At 34.7% G+C, this 16,334-nt stretch overlaps 1 long non-coding RNA gene across 2 annotated transcripts in view; it reads right to left on the bottom strand.

Annotated features, from left to right (window-relative positions):
- Nucleotides 1–16,334, bottom strand: part of LOC146398656 (uncharacterized) — a 329,428-nt gene that overhangs the window by 177,303 nt on the left and 135,791 nt on the right. Inside the window, exon 3 of one of the 2 annotated variants that reach the window (XR_014819684.1) lies at nt 3,856–3,942. The exons of the other annotated variant lie outside the window; for it this stretch is intronic. This is a non-coding gene — a long non-coding RNA (uncharacterized LOC146398656). The remainder of the gene's footprint in view (nt 1–3,855; nt 3,943–16,334) is intronic. 2 annotated transcript variants of the gene reach the window in all.

Raw genomic sequence — 16,334 nt, forward strand, 5'->3', positions numbered from 1 at the left:
ACTGTATGAAATAATTATTTCTATTCTCAGCAGTATTCCGTTCTACATAAAATAACTCCCCCCTTGAATTTCCTGCATCTAAAATGTCTTTTTAAAGCTTTCCTCTGATGATGTTTCTCCCTCTTTTTCTCTCTTTGTTTTGGTTATTTTACTTCATTTCAGTAAAGGTGTGGAAAGAAGAAATTTACCATGGACAAGCCATCATATCCAAATAGAAATAACCCTGTCCAAGCCTTAATTCTTTACCACCAGGTCAAAGCGAGACGTTGAGATTCTAATGCACAGCCCATAACTTCTTTTGAAGAGGTTTTACCAATTTTTAAAGTTCTTTTTCTTAATGTGGTTACAGAGCTCATATTTTGTTTACTATAATATTATCCTTTTGACTCCAAAGTAATAAGACTAATTCTTCAATTTGTAGCTGCAAGTATCCCTAATTTTCTAATTTAAAGAAGAAAATATGACCTGGAAAATGTTCATATGATACACTGCACAGACCAAAGAAAATTAGAATAAAATTTACGTTAAATATTTTGGATTCTAATTTTAGAAGCGGATTCTTAATTGCATTGTATGAATATTTATACATACAATAAAACCATACACATACAAATTTAAGAAAGTTTACTGTCATAGCACATTAAGCATATATTTTCTGTTGGATTCTCTCCCTATCACTCCATTGTCATGAAAAGATTACAACCAAAAAAGGCTTTTTAGAAAACAAGAAATCTCTTCAATGTCAAACCAAAGGTCAGAATAATTTTTCATAAGAACATCAGATAAGATTTTCAGATTCTTTACTTGGTAATTTAGAGTCTCTTTGAAAAGATTTGACTTTTGAAGTGAAGTTTTAATCATAATTTGAGAAATAAGAGTATTATATCATAAAAGATTTTCAGTACAGATAATAGGAAACTCTTTTCATTCGTTTTAAAATGTCAAAGTGAATTTACTATATTTTATATAATACCAGTATCAGAATAGTATCTTAATATAACTTCTCAGTTCTAAGAATTCCTTCAATATTTCTGCAATGCATTATCTCAGAAATACCTTGTCTCAAGAAATGTCCTTTAATTAGTTCTCTTTTCCACTGGCCCCACCACTGCCATAAATATTACTAAATGATACACTGGTGATCACAAAGAATCAGTGTGACTCTTTATTGACCTAACTGAGAAATTAAAGTATATTATTTATAAGAAGTAAAATGATATAAAATTTGGTTATCATCATGTAGTTAAATGAGCAAGTTACAAGCATATATAAGCAAATAATCCTTTAGCATAAAGTCTTATATATCTTCTTTTTTTTAAATTTTTTTTATTTTCCCACTGTACAGCAAGGGGGTCAGGTTATCCTTACATGTATACATTGCAATTACAGTTTTTCCCCCACTCTTTCTTCTGTTGCAACATGAATATCTAGACATAGTTCTCAATGCTATTCAGCAGGATCTCCTTGTAAATCTATTCTAAGTTGTGTCTGATAACCCCAAGCTCCCGATCCCTCCCACTCCCTCCCCCTCCCATCAGGCAACCACAAGTCTCTTCTCCAAGTCCATGTTTTTCTTTTCTGAGGAGATATTCATTTGTGCTGGATATTACATTCCAGTTATAAGTGATATCATATGGTATTTGTCTTTGTCTTTCTGGCTCATTTCACTCAGTATGAGATTCTCTAGTTCCATCCATGTTGCTGCAAATGGCATTATGTCATTCTTTTTTATGGCTGAGTAGTATTCCATTGTGTATATATACCACTTCTTCCAAATCCAATCATTTGTTGATGGACATTTGGATTGTTTCCATGTCCTGGCTATTGTGAATAGTGCTGCAATGAACATGCGAGTGCACGTGTCTCTTTTAGGTAGAGTTTTGTCCGGATAGATGCCCAAGAGTGGGATTGCGGGGTCATATGGAAGTTCTATGTATAGATTTCTAAGGTATCTCCAAACTGTTCTCCATAGTGGCTGTACCAGTTTACATTCCCACCAGCAGTGCAGGAGGGTTCCCTTTTCTCCACAGCCCCTCCAGCACTTGTTCTTTGTGGATTTATTAATGATGGCCATTCTGACTGGTGTGAGGTGGTATCTCATGGTAGATTTGATTTGCATTTCTCTTATAATCAGCGATGTTGAGCATTTTTTCATGTGTTTGTTGGCCATTTGTATATCTTCTTTGGAGAAATGTCTATTCAGGTCTTTTGCCCATTTTTCCATTGATTGATTGGTTTTTTTGCTGTTGAGTTGTATAAGTTGCTTATATATTCTAGAGAGATTCAATGCAATCCCTATCAAATTACCCATGACATTTTTCACAGAACTAGAACAAACAATCCAAACATTTATATGGAACAATAAAAGACCCAGAATCGCCAAAGCAATCCTGAGAAACAAAAACCAAGCAGGAGGCATAACTCTCCCAGACTTCAAGAAATACTACAAAGCCACAGTCATCAAAACAGTGTGGTACTGGTATCAAAACAGACAGACAGACCAATGGAACAGAATAGAGAATCCGGAAATAAACCCTGACACCTATGGTCAATTAATCTTTGACAAGGGAGGCAAGAACATCAAATGGGAAAAGGAAAGTCTATTCAGCAAGCATTGCTGGGAAACCTGGACAGCTGCATGCAAAGCAATGAAACTAGAACACACCCTCACACCATGCACAAAAATAAACTCCAAATGGCTGAAAGACTTAAATATACGACAGGACACCATCAAACTCCTAGAAGAAAACATAGGCAAAACACTCTCTGACATCAACATCATGAATATTTTCTCAGGGCAGTCTCCCAAAGCAATAGAAATTAGAGCAAAAATAAACCCATGGGACCTCATCAAACTGAAAAGCTTTTGCACAGCAAAGGAAACCCAAAAGAAAACAAAAAGACAACTTACAGAATGGGAGAAAATAGTTTCAAATGATGCAACTGACAAGGGCTTATATATCTTCTATATGGTGTTTTGAACTTCGTATAATGTTAGCTAGGAAAGAACAAGAAGCTCTTTAAAAAATCTTCAGCAAAACAATGACAGAAGTTTCAATGTGATGATGGCAGAATATTCTTCGTTAAATGGTCAAACCATCATAGGCTTTACTATCATTTGCTGTGTGTGCATTTAATCAGGCTGACTTATTTAAGTCATTAATCAGGAAAGAACTAGGTGGCAACTATAGACCTACTAAGGTATATCCAAGGAATAAGTAAATTAATCTTAAATTAAAATTTAATTCTCAATTTTTGATAATGAATGATAATAATATATTTAGATATTATAACATATTTATTTTAGAAAATATTTACCTAAATCCTGACTGAAAAATTATTATGATATCTAGACATTATTTTCAAGACACATAAGAAGCATTAACTTTATTTTTCATATTAGATTTTGTTTGACTTCCCCTCATGCAAGATGAGGATTTAGTTCCCAAACTTCACCATCCCCTCTGCTTTCCTTCCCCATACACCCAATTTTACAATTTTTATTAAATCAAAGAACTGAATTTAGGTTATATGCCTATTTATAGCTGAGCATTTTTTTTTTTTTTTTTTTGTCTTCTCAGGGCCACATTGAGACATACGGAGGCTCCCAGGCAGGAGTCGAATTGGGGCTTTAGCTGCTGGCCTATTCCTCAGCCACAGCAACACAGGATCTGAGCAATGTCTGTGACCTACGCCACAGCTCGGGGCAGCACCAGATCCTCAACCTACTGAGTGAAGCCAGGGATTGAATCTGCCTCTCCATGGATACCAGTCAGACTCTTGTCTCCACTGAGCCATGATGGGAACTGCTAGCTGAGCATTTCAATCTAGTAAAAATGTGGTTCTTTTACTTACTCTAGAGTTAATAACTGTCCACTTTTGGGAAGTCCACCATTTTGGGAACTGTCCACTACTGTCTTTATGATTGAATTTTCAGGAATCCTTGAAGAGAAAACAGAAAATCTTATCAGCAGTCATTTTTCAATATTTACTACTGGAGTTCCCACTGTGGTGCAGCAGGTTAAATACCCAGTATTGTCTCTGCAGCAATATGGGTTTGATACCCAGCTGTGGATTAAGGATCCTGCATGGCTGCATATGTGGCACTGGTTGTAGCTCTGGCTTGGATCTAATCCCTGGCCCTGGGAACATCCACATGCCATGGGAACAACAAAGAAAAAAAAAATACTACTAGAGTCCAGTAAGTAACAGAGACACATTAGGTATTATAAAGGAGAGCATTTATAAATAATTGGTTACACAAGAGTTGGAAAGGGCAAAAAAAGAACTACAAGGGACCAAACTACTGTGGGAGCCACTACTACCCTATGCTTGGTAGAATGAACAAAAAGTAAGACATGGGTATTAAAAGGATCAAGAATATCAGAAAAACAAAATAAAATAAAACAAAGATATAAAAACCAAACATGGAGCTAAGGCTTGGACTTTGCCATAGCCTGAATGTTTGTGTCCTCTCAAAATTTATATGTCTAGACCTAATCCCCAATATAATAGCACTTGGAGGTGGTGCCTTGGGAAGCGAATAAATAGGTCATGAGAGTAGAGCCTGCATAAATGAGATTAGTGCCCTTACAAAAGAGACACCAGAGAGTTCCCTTGCCCCTTCCATGTGAGAACATAACAAGAAAAACTTATCTATGAACCACAAACTGGGCCCTCGCCAGACACTGAATCTAATCACACCTTGATCTTGGATTTTCCAACCTCTAGAACTGTGAAAAATAAATTCCTGCCATGACCCACGCAGCCTACGGTGTTCTGTCACAGCAGCCCTAGTGGATTGAGAAGCAGGGGTGGCTCATCTGCTTAGGAACTTCAAAGTGGGTATAAAAGGATTGGTTTGGGAAGTAATGGAAGTAGCTGGAGATTGGAACCACGGCTGTATGAAGTACTGATGCTGGGGAGAAGCTCACAGGGATGACAAATAAACCAAAAAGAAGTATTCCCTTCTCCTGACATGTTTCTGTAGTGCCTGCTATGGGTTAAACCTAAAAAGAAGCAAGTGGATAACAAGAATCTACAACACTTATAGTGTTCCTGTCCTAGTTTCAGGAAGCTAGACCCAAAAGAGAGAGAGAGAGAGAAGGGGAGAAAGGGCAGGGAGGGAGGGAGGGAAAGGAAGAGGGAGAGAAAATGAAGCTAAAAACTGGTACAATCACCATGTAAATGTTTCTAGATCTGGGTGTTAGTGTTTAGATATTGACAATTTCCCAAAATTTGATGAATCTCAATTTTGATAAGGTTCTTTAATATGTTCTTTTTGTTTTTCTTTTTCTGATGGCTTTATGTAATCTGAGATTTGGAGAGGTCGGTCCTTGAAATTTGAGGGGGAAGAACTTTACTTTTCCTCAACAATATTCAGAAAATTGGGGGCACCCAACTTCTTTGTATTATTACATAGCAATATCACAGAAACTCAGTCAAACCCTCTGTGGATTTGATAGTATGTTAGCAACTAGTACACAGCCTGTGACTTTATCCATAGTCTTCAAGTTTTTTTTCAAGACACGTATAGTTGATAGACAGGGGTTCTTTTGCATATACAGATGTTTGCAAACACCCAAAGATAAATAGTATTTCTGCAAATATTTCTTTATCACAAGGGTAGTATTAGCCTCTGATAAAAATACAGTTTAAGCTCCAAGATTTGCTTTGAATACTACTGTAATCTGGGTGTTTAATCTTGGAAAGGCACAATGGCAGATATTACATTAGTGGCAAAGATTCATTATAGTCCCTGTTTTTCTAGTCATTGTCTCTCATATTAAAGAGGAAAAGCATGACACACAAGGTGTTAAATGACAGAAGTACCACATCTTCCCTATACACTGATTTTTCTCCTGGGCAAGTAATTTAATAAAATTTAAACCAGCATGGCAATATAACTTAGTAAAGGGCAAAAATGTCTAAAATGTTAAAGATAATATATATAATTAAATAAATTTCTAGTGTAATAACAGATATTCCACTGACATCTTCAGCTCTCTGAGTTCATCATTTACTCTTCTAAAGTTTTAAGGAAATGATGGTTTTGAAAGTTACCAATTTATATTGCAAATGTTAATAACTCAAATTTAGAGAATTAAATATGTGGTTGAGTAATGTCAAATACACGTATTTATATCTAAAAAATAATATTTATATTTAAATGTTAAACATTAAATATGATTTTTTAATGAAATTTAATTTTTATCAGTCATGGTGTATCTGCCCCACAACTCTACTAGCTTTCCACTCACTAAATTATCAGGAGACTTATAAAGTTAGACAAAATGACTAACACATTATTCTTTGTCGATAACACCATTCAGTAAAAGAACTCTTTTGGTCTCTCTGGCATCTCTTACTCACTCCCTCGTCTCACCTTCCTCAATTCCTTCTCTTAGCAGGGAACAGCAGTGGCCAAGAATAACACAGGCAGAGGACTTAAATATCCAAGTTGGAATCCCTACATCATATCTTAGCCTCTCTTGATTCTATTCCGTATTTACTAAATGGGAATAATAATGACACCCACTTCATGCCATAGTTGTAAGATTAAGCAAGAGAGTATGTGTTAAGTACTTAGAACACTGGTACATTGTAAATGCCAAGACCAATTCATGTTGGCTATCATCAGTTCTTAAATGTTGGTGTGTTGCAAGACTCTTCCATAGAGTCCTTTTTCTTTCCATTTCTATGTATTCCTATAAAACGATCTCTTATGCTCCCATGGTTTCAACTGCTCTCCGTATACCAAAAAAAAAAAAAAAAAACCTTAAATCTATTTTCATTTCTAACTAGTCTGATGTGTCCCAGTCCAAAATATTCTGTTTTTAATTAAAAATCTGTCCTAAAACCTAGCATGTAAATCACTGATCCATATTTTTTCTTTCAAATATACAACTACCTTTTACATGGTACCATGGTTCATCAAGTGGGTTAAGCCAGAAAGCTACTTGTCATTTTGACTCTTTTTTTCCCCTGACTCCAGTTAATCATATATCCTTCCCGTTCTAAATGGTAAAAGTATGTTTTATAAATTTTTTCCTCAGTTGCTCTGATTTTGTGTTAACCTCTACATTTTTTTAAAATAAACTCCCATAATCCTCTTGAATCTTTAAACTTTCTCCCTTCTTACAAAGCAATCATACCAAGAAATCTTTGCAACACACTAATCTGATGAAATTATTCTCCTACATGAAATTTATCAATATCCTGCCATAACTGTTAGAATAAAACCAACGTTTCCACATATCTCAGAAAGCACTGCATTCCCTGTCTCTTGCACGCCGTGATTCAGCAATTCCAAACCTGTTATATTACTCAAGTGGACTGTGGAAGAATGCATCCTCTAAGCTGACTGTAATATACATGACTAGCATTCCTCCCATTAAGACATAGTGTTTGTATTATCTTCATTTTTATCTAAGTGGAAGCCTACAACTCCTCTAACAGTAGGATATAGTGGAAACAATCCTAAATGTCCTCAAGGCTTAGCCTTGAAAAGGAAAGTTTCCATCTTTCTGTCTCTCCCCATTTAGCTCTCACTTTGTGTTTGTGTGTGTGTGTGTGTGTCTGTCTGTCTGTCTGTCTCTCTCAGGATGCTCATGTTTAGAATCTAGCCATCATGCTGTGAGAAAGCCCCCAAAAGTCCACATAGAGATGGAATGTCCCATATAGAGAGAAACTGGTGTCCAAAGTCAACAGCAAGCATCAGCTGCAACACATAAAGTCACATTTTCCTATCCCACAAAATCTCAGTATAATAACTGTTTATTTATGCCACTAAAATTTCCTATATTTTGTCACACAGCCACAGTAACAGGGGATTAAATTCCTTTTCCTGGTTAACTTCCTAATAACTCAAATCAGACATTACCAGTATCAACCTTTCTCATTAACACTTATTCAACTTACTCATTTCAACTGAAGTATTACTTATTCTGGTCTTTTTTCATCCTTCAGACTATAGTGTTTCTTACTATTGCCTACTCTTATATACTCTATTCTTCTTATATCAAAGCACTCTTTAAACCTTCTTTGGAATTTAAGATCAGTGAGGGTAGAATATCTCTCTGCCTTGTCCATCATAATCGCTTCGTGTGCATAGTAAATTATGCGAACTTGTGTTATATGCAGAATCATCTGAATACATAAGTAGCAAAAGGCAAAAAAATGAAAAAAAATCTAAGTTAAATAGCTTAAATTAAATTGATGTTTTCCCCCAATTCAATAAATTTAAAAAATGCCTTGGAAAAGAAAACTTGAAATTAAAAATATTTATAATTTCTCCAGCCCAGGCTTTCAAGTGAAGTTGATGTCTTAGGTTTTGTTAATTTGGGATAATAGGTGGAGTTAAAAATTTTGAAAATAGAGTTCCCACTGTGGCTCAGTGGTAACGAACTCAGCTAGTATCCATGAGGACGTGGGTTTGAACCCTGGCCTCACTCAGTGGGTTAAGGATCCAGCATTGTCGTGAGCCATGGTATAGGTGGCAGACGCGACTCAGATCCCCCATTGCTGTGGCATAGCTGTAGCTTCGATTTGACCCTAGCCTAGAAACATCCACATGCCACAAGTGTAACCCTAAAAAGCAAAAAAAAAAAAAAAAAAAAAAAAAAAAAAAAATTGTTAAAACAGAATACAGGTTCAGTTGTTTAAGATAAGAAACAATGTATATGCCTCAACTTAAATGTGTGGCTTTGGCAAAATTAAATGCTGGAGAGGGTAAAGATATTAGGGACCTACTCTAGGTATAAATGGAAATATTTTGAGATTGATTTAGCCATTTTTTGTATGATATGTAATATAGTTCCTACTTTCATTTTCCTGCAAATAAAGCTGCCAGCATGTTTGGCCATTTAAGCAGAATTTTTGTCCAGAGATACAGGCTAAACATATAGAATACAAATACACACACACACTAATCTATTAGAACACAAAATTTTAAATGCATAACCAACCTTACCAGAAAGAAAGTGCCATAATCTAGAAATCATAAGTCCAGGTCTGTCCATCCTTGTTGATTGACAAGTAATAAAAATAAAATCTTTTCAAGATCAAGGATGATGAAAGATTAATGGATAAACTAACATCTGTGATATAATTTTAAAAGTAAATTGGGGGTGGTGTGCTCCAGGGGGGTGTGCAGCAGGTTAAGGATCCAGCATTATCATTGCATTGGCTTGGGTTGCTGCTGTGGCGTGGGTTCAATTCATGGCATAGGAACTTCTGTATGCCATTGGTCCAGTCAAAAAAAAAAAGTACATTGGAAGAAAAAATTGCTATTTTTAACCTATTAATATCACTAAAAATATACATTAAAATGGCTGAATTTTTATTTAAAACTGTCAAATCTATAATTATAAAGAGATTTTTAAAGTACTCTTTCAGGATTTGAAAGAAAAAGCAGATTAAAAGTTAGTGAAAATATTGAAACTTTGGACAATATCATTAATGAGTTTGAGCCAATAGACGCATAGAACTCTACGTCTCATCACTGAATGATATACTTTCTTTTTAAGCATATAAGAATATAATATACAGAGCCACAAAGCAGAAATAAGGACTGAAATTGGGGAGAGCATGCTCTTTGAACACAATGTAATTATTAGACACTATAAATACAAAATTCTTCTTGCATTTGGGAATTAAGGAGCATACTTCAAAATTACATGTCAAAGGAAAAATAGAAAACACATGGATAAAGGAAAAAAGAGGAAATTAAAAGGACAGAATGAAAACAGATAAAATGAAGAAAAGAAATGAAAAGATTAATTTGTAGCAGAAAAACATTTTAAAAATATCTGTGATCTCTAGCATTTATAGGATTCCTTGAGATCTACTTCTTATGGAAAAAAATAAAAATAATAAATTCTTACTGTAATATGATCTGTCTATGCCAAAATGTTCTTACAATGAGACTTGCTGTCCTTAAAATCTCATCCTAGATATTGGGTCACAAATACAGAAAAAAAAATATGTGTTGAGGAGGAAAGGCCAATATGAGTGGTGGGGCGGGAGGTGGCGGTGATTCAAACTGTTCAGAATATTCATCAAAGGATGAATTTGTGAATTTGTAAAGATTTTAGAATAAGTAAGCAGATGTTCAAGGAGAACCTGCTGGGGTTGGGGGAAAAATCAATGGCATGTTAAGAGTTAGATAAGTACTGATTGATTATAAAGTCTAAATTTAACAAGCAGGTGTAGGAGATATATTTGGAATATTAATTTGTTATGGGTTGATTACTTGATAAATCAAGTTATTTGTACATATCCTCTCCCCCTACTGCCATGCTTTCAACCACCTCAACTATACATCAGAGGATGGACATTTTTTTCTGCGGACAAGTTGGCAAGAATCCCATTTTTAGTTTCTAAATTAAAATAATTTGCAATTTCCAGGGCAATACATTTGCAGTATGCTTAAGCATTGGTGCTAACGGATAAGAGACTTGGAATAAAGTATCAAAACCAACTATCTAGCTGCCCCCTCCACCCGTGCATAAGATGTTAAATAGTCCTTTGAAATGGAAGCGCTGAGTATAAGTGAGTATTTAGAGATAAAACGGTGAAAGAGAGAAGCAGGGTCCAGTACTAGAAAGGGAAATATGAGATGGTTCTACATGAAATTTGGGAACGTCTCACAAACAAAAAGCCTGCATTACCATTTTACAGTTTCAATTTCAGTTAGGCAATCCCCTAAATACGTCTTATACTCTCAGATTTGAGGTGCATTGGTAAATTAGTCATGAATTTCAAAATGTAGACTTCTTCTAAAGCCTAAGTTGAGCAAAGACCAAAGAGTGATATGAAAGTAACCTCATGATAAGATAATGAGCATACGAATAAGCCCAATACTACACATGTCAGAAAGAGAATATAAATTAAGGAGATGGTAATAGGTGGAAATAAGCCATTTCTCCATGAATTTATCTGTGAGATTAAACCACCCAAAAAATGAGGTTATGTGATAGAGTCAGTATCAGGATACCATTTTTGCATAAAGCCTATGTCCTAGAAAGAGGAAAACCCAAACTAGTACTGAACTAGGTAGATACTTATTAACAAAATTTTCTTGGAGTTCCCATCGTGGTTCAGTGGTTAATGAATCCGACTAGGAACCATGAGGTTGCAGGTTCGATCCCTGGCCTTGCTCAGTGGGTTTAAGGATCCGGTGTTGCCGAAAGCTGTGGTGTAGGCTGCAGACGGCTCAGATAATGGTGTTGCTGTGGCTGTGGCATAGGCAGGTGGCTCAGCTCTGATTAGACCCCTAGCCTGGGAATCTCCATGTGCCGAAGGTGCAGCCCTAAGAAAGACAAAAAAAAAAAAAAAAATGTTCTCCGGCAAGTAGCAGAACTGTTTTTTTCAAATAGTGACTCATAAAAGTAAGTAGTGAAACAAAGTCTAAAAGAATTTTGAATCTGTAACTGTGGTAACAAATTTAAATCAATGATATAATTATTGGAATGGAAAGAAAGAAGATAGTAGGAATTACCTTAACTTGACTGCACTAGGTATAGAAAGGGCTCTCAGAAGGTAAATTCAATCATAGAATTTGTCATGTTTTAACTCAAACTACTAAGCCTTATACAATACATTTCTATAATACCAAAAAACAATGTTTGCATTACTACTTCCCAAGGAGGAAACTACTTTTCAGAGATGATGGATGAACGTCTGGATTGTAGAACTACTTAAAACAGATAACTGACTTATTTAGTCATAGGTTTCTAACTGAGAGCTCACTGGAATGGCCACAAAGAGTGATTTGAAATGGTTAATTTCTGAAAGCAAGGTATATGGAGGGGTGTAGTGAGGATAAGAGGAAGAAGAAGAAGACATTTTAGTTACAAAAGTGAGACATACCCGGGTAAAGGCCAAGAAGAACAGAGTTCAGCAAGCATAATGATTTAAAGAGAGGTCACCAAAGGAGTGAAATGAGGACAGGAGTTTGCAAGTATGAAGCAGAAACACGGTCTTGCACTAGGGAAACTGGACTATTTAATCATAGGCAGACAAAATAATTCTAAGTTACTGAGTGGAGAAGAAGGAACTTTCCCTTCTCACAAAACACACTAGCATTTAGGACTGGAGACAGAGAATTGGAGGTAATGTTCTCACTGTCTTTGCCCTCAAAGGACTATGCCAAGGAACTGTTGCCTAGTTACTATGTCTCTATCTCGGGGGCTTCCAAGTCAATGGCAAAAGGAAGATAATCATATATATATATCTCCATTCTTTTATCCCACATAACTTATTACAGAATATTGAGTTGATATATATCTCCATTCTTTTATCCCACATAGCTTATTACAGAATATTGAGTTGATCTCCCGTATTCCAATAACATTTTTTAAAAAAGATAATCTCCAAATCCCGAGTGATTGCGAGAACGAAGTTGTATGTTGCCTTGTAATTTCTTCAATGAATACGGAGGAATAGCAACATGACTTATAAATAGAGGGCCAAGTTTTAAAAAGTTACAACTATGCTAAAATGGGAGTGAACTCTAATGAAAACTGTCTTCCATCTTAATTCACAAGTACAGTAATGTAATCATGTATTTGTTAAGGCGAAACAGGCCCTTAGTTAGAAACAGTTCAGGAGAAATTTTTTATGAATCTGAGTACTTTCATCCTCCCATACTTAGAAAAGCACTAAAATCACCAATTGAGCTATCTGTTTCTTGTTAGTAGCAGTAACCTTCTACTGAGATGTATGTTTGATTGACTATACCCTTTACCAAAATCATATACATCCTGGCATCTCCCCCTTCCTCTTTGGAGCAGTCCCTCAGAGCTATCTGAGAGGTCATCAATAAGACACCAATTAAACTCGACTCACAGCTCCTATGTTGTGTGTGTGTGTGTTTTTTCAAAGTCGACATACTGACATTTTGGGATTAACAATCACTCTTTGGTATATAATCTGCATGAGATGAAATATGTTGAGTTTGGTGATGTGGGGGAAAAGAGAATTTACTAAAATGCCTGGCACATCTATCCAGTCAACACATATTTACAGAGAACCAGACAGTTGCCAGGCATTGTGCTACATATTACAAACAAATGATGAATATGACAGAGCCTCAAATATGATTGATTTAGGTTTAGTTAGAGCTCAACACATTTGTTTGACAGGTGAATATGGTCAAAATATCTAAGTTTGATTCAGATCTACATCGCTGAAGTGTTATGTTAATTCTGTCAGATTAATAATTTATCCAAGGCTCGGTTTTTTTCTACTATATAATAGATAAACAGTATTTACCTTTCAGGGTATATATGAGGATTATAGATAATGAGACTGTATACACACTGAAAGAGAATTTCATAAATGTAATTAAACACTTAAAAAGTGATATTTCCCCCCCATTCCTTGGAGTATTAGAAAAATTAGGTCCAACTAATGGGCTTTTTGGAATCCACCCAATAGTAACCTTACTTAATGATGTTTTGCTTCGTTTTTAATTTACTACCATGTTATCTATTTGATCATTTTATTATCACGTCTATTATGTACAAATATGTAAAGATTATGAAAAAAGATAAAATAGTAATTTGAAACATTTATATAAGTACAATATATATTGCTTTATTTTATGTACTACTTTATTTACCAATAAAGATAAGTACAATATAATTACAGCATCTGGAATCTTTATTTAGCAATTTATTTTCAAATTTTGGCACAAAAGGTTCAATATAGACTATATAATGTTATACTTAAGAAACTTTTTAAGGGCTAGATAAAAGAATGTGAAACAAATGCAGGATTATTTTAATATTCTAGGTATTTTTCAGTTTCTAAAGTATACTATTTCACACAACTGCAACTCATTGAGTCCAATCTGTAGCTTTAATTCCATCTTTGTCTTTACAACACATTTTCACACTACCTACTGAGGAATTTAAGGAAATTTAACTTATCACTTTATGTTACTTTCCATTACAAAATTTTATTAGTATCCTGGTCTGGGTTTTGTATATTAGTTTGGATAAGTGATAGTCTACTTAGCCTACTTACGGCTGGGAGTTTGTCTTGGTAATTTTCCTGTTGTATTAATTTAACCAAGGTAAGGGTTCTGCTTTGCCATTGTTAATCTCCTTTCTAGCATGTTACCTCTTCTCAAACTTGAAGGTGCAAACAGTCTGTGAGCATTTCTTCATCTGCAATTCCATTTGAATCACTTCAGAATCTGTCACCCATTTAAAATACATTGCGAAAATTGCTCTGTTAGATGACCAAGTTTCCTGTAAACTGAACTTCCTTGTGGCATTTGAATTTAGGTCTGTTTTGATCTATCATCACCCAGATTCTGTAAGACAGCTATTTCTGATTACATATAATAACTCTCCAGTGGGTTTTAAATACTCAGAACAAACTGGTTCTTGGTATTTCTTTTGACTCACATTTATGTTTCTCGTTTGACATATATCTTTCTCTGACACTCTCATATTCCTGCATGTGGTTCTACTAATTGGAATTTTTAAACAATCTTTCTGGAATTTGAATGCTCCTTTCTCTAATTTGTCTACTTCCTTTGGCTAACTCAAGGTAAGCAATCACAAATCCATTCAAGACTTTCAAAACACAGCCTCATAAAAGTAGCAAGTTGACTAGCATCCTGGCCCAGTCAATATGATTTAGGTTTGAAGAATCAGAAATTTACCAGATTATTATTTTGTTCAACTTTTTCTGCCCCATTTTTCTGAAATTAATTAGCCCACACGTGGCCTAATTGGTTCAATTCATCTAAGTTATCAAATTTGTAGACAGAGTCATTTGTAGTATTCATTATCCATTTAATGTTCATGAGATCATCACTAATGAACCCGTTTTCATTTTTTATACTGGTAATTTGCTTCTTTCCTATATTTCTTGATTAATGCATATAGGGTTTTATCAGTTTTATTGATGTTTTTAAAACACAGGGGTTGGGTTCATTGTTTTTATTGTCTTCTGTTTTCAATTTCATTGATTTTTGCTCTAATTTCTTATTTCTTTTCTTGTGCTTGTTTTAGATCTAAATTATTCTTCTTTATCTAGTTGCTTAAGGTAAAAGCTTAGGTTACTAATTTTAGAAATGTCTTATTTTATAACATACACACTTAATGCTATAAATTTTAGCCTCAGCAATGCTGTCAGAGGATCCAGAAAATTTGACTAAATTTATTTTATTTGGTTCAAAATATTTTAAATTCCTCTTGAGATTTTTAATAATTTAAATTTTTCTAAATTACCAATGTGTTGTTGAGAAATTTGTTGTGCAATTTTTGAATATTTGGCCATTTTCTAGGTCTTCTTCTGGTATTGATTCCTAGTTTAGTTCCATTGTGATTTGAGAATATACTTTATATTTTTTCCTTTTGTGTTTTATATATCTTAGAATGTGGTTTAACTTACTGTATGCTCCATTTGACCTTGAGAAGAATCTGTAATTGCTAGATGGTGATTGTAATATTCCTTACATGTCAAGTAGATCAATTTTACTGACAGTGTTGTTTGGGTCAACTATATCTTTATTGATTTTTTTTCCCTGCTTGATTTTTGTCAGTTACTGAAAATGGAGAATTAAAGTCCTTAACTATAACAGTGTAATTGTTTATTTCACCTTCCAGTTTTATCAGTCTCTGACTTAAGCTTTTTGATCGTTTCTTGTTAGGCAAATATATATTTAGGATTTTTTTTTTGAGAGAGTTGACATATTTATCTTCATGTAATATTCCTCTTTGTCCCTGATAATTTTCCTTATTCTGAATTTGGCTTTGTCTGGAGAAATATAACTATTCTAGCTTTCTGCTGATTAGTGTGAGAATGGCATATATTTTTCTATTCCCTTACTTTTAATTTACCTTTGTCTTTATATTTAATGTCTGTTTCTTGCAGAAAATATATTTGGATATACTTACCCTTTCTAACAAGCTGTTTTTACTTGGTTTATTTATTTCATTATCATTTAAAAAAGGTATTTATATAGTTGGATTGGTATTTGCCATATTTGTAACTGTTTTCTATAGATTCCATTTTTTATTCGCCACCACCATTTTATTTGTCTGGTTTTATTTTTTATTCTTTTTTTTTTTTTTTTGCTTTTTTTAGGACTGCACTTGCAGCATATGGAGGTTCCCAGGCTAGGGGTCTAACTGGAGCTACAGCTACTGGCCTGAGCTACAGCTACTGGCCTATGCCACAGCCACAGCAATGCCAAATCTGAGCCACATCTGCAACCTACACCACAGCTCACAGCAACGTTGGATGCCAGATCCTTAGCCCACTGAGCGAGGCCAGGGATTCAACCCACAACCTCATGGTTCCTAGTTGACTTT

The sequence above is a fragment of the Sus scrofa genome, chromosome 11 (genome assembly GCF_054392235.1).
Source record: "Sus scrofa isolate SSC_HxYL_T2T_F1_AM1 chromosome 11, Sscrofa_HxYL_maternal_Yorkshire_Landrace_v2.0, whole genome shotgun sequence".
NCBI lineage: Eukaryota > Metazoa > Chordata > Mammalia > Artiodactyla > Suidae > Sus > Sus scrofa.